This window comes from Aphelocoma coerulescens, chromosome 1 (genome assembly GCF_041296385.1).
Source record: "Aphelocoma coerulescens isolate FSJ_1873_10779 chromosome 1, UR_Acoe_1.0, whole genome shotgun sequence".
In the NCBI taxonomy this organism is placed as follows: Eukaryota; Metazoa; Chordata; class Aves; order Passeriformes; family Corvidae; genus Aphelocoma; species Aphelocoma coerulescens.
In genome coordinates, this window is record NC_091013.1 from 43,116,441 (window position 1) to 43,126,189 (window position 9,749).

The 9,749-nt window shown below is 35.7% G+C and overlaps 1 long non-coding RNA gene across 1 annotated transcript; it reads left to right on the plus strand.

Moving 5' to 3' along the window:
• Positions 1–2,885: 2,885 nt before the first annotated feature.
• LOC138118502 (uncharacterized) lies at positions 2,886–9,368 on the plus strand. The gene is made up of 3 exons (XR_011155173.1): positions 2,886–2,967; positions 3,740–3,800; positions 8,940–9,368. It is a non-coding gene; the product is annotated as an uncharacterized lncRNA (long non-coding RNA).
• Positions 9,369–9,749: the final 381 nt, after the last annotated feature.

Below are 9,749 nucleotides of genomic sequence, written 5' to 3' on the forward strand. Positions count from 1 at the left end.
GTATTATTTGAATATTTGAGAAGTGTGATCTTTTTGGTCATTTATCTTTTTGGTCATTTGTCTTTTGTGACCTCTTAAGAAAGTAGCAGCTCAGTGCCTTTAAGGCAGGGTGGTGAAAACTGGCTGTAATTACTGGTGACAAGTGTTATTTGCTTTACCTTGTCCTGAAGTATTAGAACTTTAGCTTGCAATTAAAGGTACTGAATAGTAATTAACTTCTACCTTGACTGTTGGTGTTAAACCTTAAGTCAATATACTACAACAAAAGAGTTTAATAAGGCAACAAAAACCTTTATTTCTTATTACCAAAGCCAAATTAAGCCAGGGAAAAAAAAGGTCAGAAAGACTTCTATAAAATAGTAAACTGACAGCATTGATTATGTCTGTTTCTTTTAAATTTCACAAATTGATATTTTTTTCACAGAGTTAATTTATATGCACATCAGATGGGATATTATTCAGTGTAAATGCAAAAACATTAAGTTCTGAGGTTAAAGGAAAAGATTGAGACACAGTTTTGTATTGGACAAAGAACTGCCACAACCTTTTTTTTTTTTTTTGAGAAACAAAACTTTTGGTCTGACACTGCCGATTTGTCATAGGTACAGAGTGAGCACGTATCCTAAATGGAAATTCTGAGTTCTATACACAAACATGTAATGTCAACAAAAGAATGGCCCCTGAAGTTTGTAAAAAATTAATCTTATCAAAAAAGACCTAAAAAACTTGATCCAAATCTGCCACAAATATGCAATTTAAATAAAGGGTGAATGCAGAGATGTACTGTAAGGTGAGTCCAGGAGACCAATAGAGAGGAGGCAGACCAGCAACAGCCACATCTCCTGGGCATTCAATTAATCCTGTCTGCTTCATAATTTTCCAGTTCTTATTTAAGCTGCCATAAAAAGCTGAACTTTCCATTAGTGTTGAGGAAGACAGTAGTAATAGAAAGAGATTTATATCCTCAATTTAATATGCTGTATTACTTTCTATAGTCTGTTCATTATTAGAGTGTAGGTAGGTCATCCAATCATTATCACTCAAGCACCCATAACAATTTCAGAGAAGCATGTTCAAGTAACAGTCTGCTCCTACTGAATGAAATTATTTGGTTTACTCTTAACTAGACAGTGATGGAAAGATACAATGCTAGCAGATCAATGTAGTTTAGTATTGTTGTGCAAGATACTAAACTATGTCCTGGATATTAGAAGAGCATAACAATGATAGTTACTTTAAAGGAAAAAAATATTTCCATTCCCTTCATCATATTTTGAAATTACAAGGGCAGATTAAATCAAATTAGGTCTTACTTTCTGGGTCTGAAGGATTTTTGAACTGTCCACTTTTGATTAAAGAAGACTGGTAGAGAATGGTATGAAGAGAAGAGAAAATAATCTCCCTTTAGCATGCCCGGTTTCTAACCCACACAACATTAAAGAAGTTACTAAAAGCCTGTGCTAAGGACAGCCAATTATAAAACCAGTGTCTGCCAGGGAACTTACATAATTAGAAGTAGTAGTCTTGAGATTCAGTGGATTTGTCAGTGAAGTAACAACCCTGACAGCTCTCAGTAGTCCTATCACAAAACTTTGCACTCAAGTCTGCCCTTTTCTCAACTGTGCATAAACCCTGAATTAAGCAGGGAACAGTTATTGACATAATTTTCCAGTTGAACGAATTAGACTTACAGCTCACTTTCCATGTAATCATTCTTCCCGATTTGCATGTGAGGACCATTGCATGATGTAATTTGTCTTGCTTTGCTCTGATCCTTACTTTATTTCCAGGATGGGCTCTTGTGATCCATGTTCAATTAAGCCACAAACTCATTGAAAGATAAAACAGGCTTTAGAATCACAGATTCGTAGGATTATTTACTTGGAAAGGAACTCTAGAGGTCATTTTCTCAAAAATTCAACTAAAAGAAGGACCAAATTTTTTCCAAGTGATAGTAAGACATCTGTTTTTTAAAGTAGATCTTCCCAAATTTATTATGGCAGCTTTTGTAATGGAGTCCTGATTTTGATTTCTCCCTATGCTAGGTTAGTTCATTTGCTGGGTGGGATGGGGAGGAATAACTGAATTCTCAAAAACACTTTAATATTATTATAACAGATGTTGTTGAAACTAGAGAGATAAAATTAGGATACACAATTTGATAGGTAGTTGTTTATCACACTTTATTTAAAAAAATAGAAGTTATGAGGACAATATAGTTTTGATCAGCTTTAATTCTCATTACTGATCTACAGCTGACTACAGACTATTTTTTAATAGTAAAGCAACCTCTCATAGTCTCTGAGTCCCATCTTCCTCCCAAGTGGAATGGGGTTGAAGTTGAGTAAGGTAGCTTGGACTAATCTTCTGAGATTTCAGAGCAAATGGATCATTTTTAGGTTTATAGTGTGCTTGGAAAAAATCTAACATGATTATTACCTTCCTGATTCCCAGCTCTTCTCCAAACAAGATTGAAATGCCTGTAAGTTTTTTCAAGCTGTGAAACAAAGTCTTAAGAATATCAGCATAAGTTCCCTTCAGAGGAGAGAATGTCTGCAGGAGGTGCATACAATGCTGATTTAAAAACTATCAAGCAGGAGTCTTGAAAAATACCAATGCCAAAAAAATCTTAACTAAGATGAGAAAATAAAACAGTGAAGCTATATGGCAATTGTAAGGCAAAAGAAGAGAAAAGACAAACTATAACTTCTAAAATGGTCTGTGTTTTGTTTTGGTTTTTTTTGTTTTTTTTTTTTTAAATTAGGCCATTTAATCAAGTGCTGTGCACTTGCTAACAGTAAAAAAAATCAGACACTGACTATAGCCATCTGCTACAAAACAGCTGCAGGTACTTACTATACTTTAGTTGTTGTGGTGCATATAAGGTGGTGACTACCTAGCATAATGAATAAAAGATTCACATTTCTATCCACTTCAAATTGCACAAGAATTTCAAAATATGAATTGGTAAATTAAATGTCATATTTTGATAATTTAAAATAAAAAAGGAAAGAAGTATTTTTGCTTTTAATCCAACAGATAGAAGATGCTGTTAAGCACAAATGCCATGAGATAGAAATAGGGAGTTCTAGGCATAGTGATTGAGAAGTTTAATGTAAAGTAATTGAGAAGGTCTCTATGTTTAATGCTTCTTGTAGTCTTGGATATGTAATTAACAGTATCTCAATTTAGACTGCATTACCACAAAGTTTTCTTCTGCAAAAGAGGTAGTTTTAACAACAGTTTTGATTATGTTTTATTTTCCATCTTACTCTAATTTTGGTCTTAAGGATAATTTTGTGTAGTGTGAGCTGATGCTATCTTTTCAGTTCATAGGGACTTGCTAGCCAATGGCTGCACAACAGTAACACAAACACTGTGCACTGTAGGGACATTAAATGTAATGTCTTCAATTTTAAAACAGTTGTTTTGTGCTCTCTTTTGTAGTGAAAGTAAGACAACTCCCAAGGTGGACAAGCTGCAAAGACTTAGACACCTACATTTAGGTGTCCACTTGCAAGCTAGCATCCAAGATACCACTTTATTTTTAGAAGATTTAGTCTTGATTCAGGGGTCCACTCAGAGGCTCTCAGTGCCTTTTGAGATGTCACACACACTGACAAATCTTACACAAGGTCTACAGAAGTCGCATGTCCTTTACAAAGGTAAAGGATGAACAGAATAAAGTATGGTATTTCAAATGGCGTCAGTCACCAATGTCTTTTCAACTGCTTTTCAGCCAATAGTCTACAGAATGATCCAACTGATGGAATGATACCAGCTCACTCTGTGATGGAAAGGTAGGTGCTTAAGTGAATAATAATTTTAGAATATGATTTGAGTGCCTGCCCACAGGCACCAAGTACCATTTTAAACACTCATGGGCCTTTCAGCTATCTACACAAGGCTAGCTGATATGAGATTTATGGGTAGCTCATGCACTTTTAAAGAAGTGTCTGTAGACCAGGAGAACTATCCCAAAGAAGCTGGAATGGCACTTGAGGTCTATGTTTGGTCAGCTGTATATGTAACAGTATATGGTTTGCATTGACATAAAATCTTTCAATACTTGTATTTTGGAGTTAATATGAGAGAATTACAGAATCTGCTAATTTGGAAGAGACCCACAAGAATCATTGAGTCCAAGTCTAGGTCCAGCACAGGACACCCCAAGAGTCACACCATGTGCCTGAGAGCGCTGTCCAAAGGCTTCTTGAACTCTTGTCAGGCTGGTGCTGTGACCACTTTCCTGGGGAGCCTGTTCAGTGCCCAACCACCCTCTCAGTGAAGAACCTTTTTCTAATATCCAACCTAAACCTCCCCTGACACAACTTCAGGCCATTCCCTCGGGTCCTGGCACTGGTCACCACTGTGAAGAGATCAGTGTCTGCCCCTTCCCTTCCCCTCATGAGGAAGCTGTAGACTGCAATGAGGTCTCCCCTCAGTCTCCTCTTCTCCAGGCTGAACAGACCAAATGATCTCAGCCGCTCCTCATACAGCTTCCCCTCAAGGCCCTTCACCATCTTTGCTGCCCTCCTTTGGACACTCTCCAAGAGCTTAATGTCTTTTTTATATTGTGGTGCCCAAAACAATATTCAAGGTGAGGCTGTAGCAGGGCAGAGTAGATTGGGACAATCACCTCCCTCAACAGGCTGGAGATGCTGTGCCTGAGTATGCTACTACATTACACAGAATATATTCTTAATATGTTAGTATAAATTTATATAGTATCTATAATAGGTCTTTAATGATTAGAAGGAATTAATTTTGATAGGAAATAAAAAATGCTATTTGATATAGATATGACTAAGCATAATAAAATCTTCATTCATAACCAAGTGACTGTAATGCAATGTAATAAACAGAATTTCAAATGAAATGAATAGAAAGCATTTGAAAATGAACAAAATAGTCTCATAGTTGATAGTTTATGTCAAAATGTTTTTACTTTTTTTCACATGGTCATTAAGTCCTTATATATATATATATATATGAATGTATAAAAATATATTCATGATCAAAATATCTTGAAAAATCATTATGATAACGAGTACGTGAACTCGTTTGGCCTACAAAAGTCGACACTAATATAGAGGAGGGCAGATGAGGGTTGTGGTTGGCTTCCAAAGATCTTATGAATGCATTGTAAGAGTTTTTCCTCTCTCCTACGTTGCTGCAATTCAGGAATCCCTTTATGTAAAATCATTATAAGGGTTTAAAGCAAGAGAATGTGACAGGGATACTCTGGACTTCATAAATCATTTCACTTCGTTGAACAATACTTCACTATTTTGCTGGAGTGAAAACATTTTTTTGGTTTCATACCAAACTCCATTTCTTATGGAATTGAAAGGCATCTTCACAACAAGTCCAGCTACATTCCCCAGGTACTCAAATCTCTCTGAACAAACAGTGTGAATGACACAAATTTGATTTTCCTCTGAATTGTCCTTACCGTTAACTAAAGAGAAATAATAATAAAAAAAAATCTGTAGTTCAAACATAAATGTGGTTAAAGTTCTTAACCACAGAATCACAGAAAAATTGAGGTTTCAGGGGGCCTCTGAAGTTGATCTTGTGTAACCCTCCTGCTCAGACAGGGTCACCTAGAGCCAATTGTCCAAGAGTTCATAATCAAAGTCACAAACAGAAATAAAAATCTTATAAATACTTTGCTCTTACCACCTAAGATGTGTTTTTGTGTTTGGAAAATTCTGCAGGAATTTTATTTTGTTTTTCTTTTTTTTTCTCATATTTTGACGTCATGACTGCAGTAAGGATCATGTTTTATAGAATTACCAAATAAAAGTTTCACTGAAGAGCAACATGAAAATCCACTTTCCCCCAAAACATCAGTTCAACCCTTTGAGTTCTATGACACTTCTCTCAGCGGTACAACAAATAAGTTTCCAGTGATGACCAAGTAACAAAAATGTCAAAATACAATGAAAAAAAAGCATATTAAAAAAAAGACCTGAAACATAAGGCCAAACCCCATGTGATACTCACTTTTGTTTTCAGACTAATTTTTCATTCTTTTTTCAGTATCGTAATCACTTCATCTTTATAATGAGCTCTATGGGGATTTTAACAGGGAATATTTCCCTCATGCCATGCTATTTCTAGCACAATGGTTAAAACAGTACAAAAGTCTATCTCATAATATATTGAGTATAGAATGAAATAATTATTAGTTTCCAGTCATCTATGAATTCACATGAACGTCAATCTTTCTGCTAACCTTCCTTACTTTGATATAAGAATACAGTTCAGTTTCCAATGAAGTCTGTAACAAAAATCCCAGATTTCATGGTTGCAGAAATACACTTCTAGACATGGGATCAGATATGTTATGATATGAATGCCTTTTGCATTTTTTAAGCCCTTAGCACCTTCATTGATGTCTCAGGACCAAGCCACAGAGAGCACCCATTTAACTAATCAGCTTCCATCAAAACTCAAGAGAAAACATTGTGAAATACCTGCATGTGTATTTGTGTGTCTGTGTGAAGATGGGCAGTATACAATTACAATTTAGCAGAACACTGATCTTGGTCCCTTGCTTCATCAGACAGCTTCTAGCAGAAACCAGAATAACTCCTATAGATTTATAGCAGCTAGTGTTACTTGTGGCACTTTATCTGAGTAGGACTAATGAAAGAAGGTGCAGGAGTAGCCAAATCTAAAGCTGTTTCTCAACTCATGGTCTCTGTATTATCAGTGATCTGTAGAATCGGAGCAAGTAGTTCATGAAACAGTATGTATTCACATACAGGCAATGAAACAACTGAAATGGAAAAATGCAAAAATAAAATTTGAGCATCCCATGCTAAGTTTAGGTTTTTTATATGATGTAGATGAAAACCATTTTTCCAACTTTGCACAAGATAATTTTTGTATTTTTAGAACAGTAGTTATTTTTCTGATTAAATAAAAGCTGTCCTTGAGAGGCACTTGTTTAACAATTGTAGTGTAGTGTTTCTGTAGTGCCATCTTCTAATATTTTATGACCTTTCTGTTAACAGAATTGTATCATGAAATTTTCATATTTGGAGTCCCTTGATGTATAGCTTTTATAGCAAAGATCTTGCATTTCTGCACCATTTTTACATGTTTTGTTTACTAGAAACTCTGTTTTGTTCATAACCTCTGCTCAGATGATAGCAACTCGTCAACAGTTGCATGTCTCTCTGCAGACTCCCTTACATACTCTGATGTGTCTACCGGAGTGTAAGGAGCATAATGAATTATTCAAAAAGTACAATCCAACACATATGAGCAAGCTGAATAAATGCCAAGTGTGCATAACTTCATTCATTACCTGAAAAACAACAGATGAAAATAAGCTGTACACTGTGAAATTACTTTCCTCCCATCATACCTAAGACAAAGAGAGAAAAAACATCCAGCAGAATACATATCTTGACTGAGTAGAAAAGGAAGAGAGCTAAACAACCAAGGAAAATATAGCTGGAATTTCTATGTGCTATATTACGTCCTCTTCCCCATCCCTGTATGCCCTTGTGAATTAAGGTCCTGCAGAATACTGACTAAAATTACTTTATAAAAGTTATAATCATGAGTGCTGAGCTAAGGGGAAAATGAAATGAATTGCATGATGATAACAAAAATTATTACTACCGTAAATTATTATCTCTGTAGGACTGAGCCATGTAGGATCCAAGTTTAAAACTTAAAGAACCTATGTTGTTATTTAACAACAGTCCCGGAATACTTCGTTGCACCTCTTCATGACTAAAGGCCCCAAAGCATTATTAACCATCCTAGTGGCTATGAAACCCAAATGGAAACACTCGTCTAAACTACTGTGGGTTTTTTAAAATCAATGACTCTTAAATGTAGAACACAAAACAGGGTGCATGATCCAGGGCTCCACAGCCTGACAAAGTATTTTAAGCACTACACTGTGAAGTCAAGATCCCTTTTATCTTGTATATCTCTTCTGTTTAGCATTTGAGTGCTGCATTTCCAACAGAAAGTCTTGTCTGTGCATGTCTTTTCCATACAATCTTTCAAATTGAGTGTGGGGTAGAGGAAAGAGGACATTATTTGGGTGAATTTGGGTTTCACAAGAATACAATAAATCCTCTCTCAAGTCAAACCAATGGTTCTTTTTTCCCTGTGTTCTAATCCAAGAGCAGTAGGAATTGTCATTTAGAAAAACCATACAAAAATCAACCCATTTTGTGCAACTAGTGGATTCCCTTGTACTCCCCCAGGATCCCTCTGTTGCATTAAAGGTGCTGGAGGATACTTCCTTGCCTAAATGCTGCAAAGAGTAGCTATTCTTGATGAAGGCCACTTTGTTTAGGAACTCTAGTAACACACTCTGACATTACTAAAGTCAGTCTGAATATTGTCTTAGATGCGATCTAGCAGACACCTCTGTGACAGATCCTTCTTTCAAGAATTACAAATTCTGAAACAGCCATGTAGAATAATCAGGTAGAACAGCTTACGTGTGACTGGAATAGTAGTGTGGACCCTTAATTCCTATATTTTGCATTATATTTTCCTTTGCTTTCTGTTGTTTTTTAATATATTGTGAGTAGTAGGAGTGGGTTCCAAAGCATTTTAGACTCAGATTTTTTAAGCCAGCATAGACAAGTTGAGGAGTATACACACTGGAAGAAACCTGTCTAAAATGTCACAATAGGAGGTTAAAAAGACAGAGAAATATAAAGGAGAAGGAAGGGGGAAAGTAAATTCAGACATGTTTGCATAAATTCAGCAAAAAAAGTAAAATGTTCTTACTGCAGCCATTTAAAGTGATTTGCAAGTACATCAAAAACAATTATAATACAGTGAAGCTGGTTGAAATAATGAGAGATGTACCTTCACTTTGTAACATATTCTAAAGTGGGCAGATGTATTGTGTCATTGTCATGCAATTATCTCCTGTTTTGTTTCATTTCCAGCATTAATTTCATTAAGTGATACCCTCCAGTATAGTATTCCATGCATAATGAGACATAAGGACAGGGTGGCAGTTCTAACAAGATGTGACACTTCTGCAGGCTGCTCAGCAGAACTTGTTTTGTGAAGACACCAGTATCCTCTTCTAATAGAGTGTGTCACACTCCTGACAAATCAAGGATGCATTCTGTTGGAAAAGAAGTGTTTGAGTGCTGGAATGTCGTACTTTGTATGACAGGACAACTCTGTGGGCAATGTGACTGCTTTCATTTATCAAGCCCCTTGTCTGAAACCGACCTTCAAGTTCTTCAACAAGTTAGTTCAGTTCCAGTACATTTTTAGAAGCATTTGTTTGTCATTATGGATATAATATTGTCAAGCATTTACCCTTTTATTACACACTCAAGATTTTTGTTATTTTTAATAATATGTCAAGCCTGTCATAAAAGCTAGTAGGCTTGAAACTAGGCTTTTCTAACTGGAAAGGCACTGTATTTCCAAAAAAAATTTATTTGTTTGGAAATACATGTCTCATGTTGTTATTAGTTCAGAACTAGAGAAGGTCTCTGAATATATCAGTATTGTACAGTTTGCAAAAGAAATTAGCCCTTCAAAGCTGTGCTGTGTTCTCATTTGTTCAAAGCTGCTAAAAGCTAAGATACAGAAATGTGGGTTGGCCTGTGATAGAGATTAGAAACTACATTGTCAAGCTGCAATTCTATGTAAAGTGAAGATAAATATATTAAGATCTGGGATTTTGGTTCAGAGCAATCATTAATTTGAATCAAACAAATGTGGAGGAGGCACTTCAT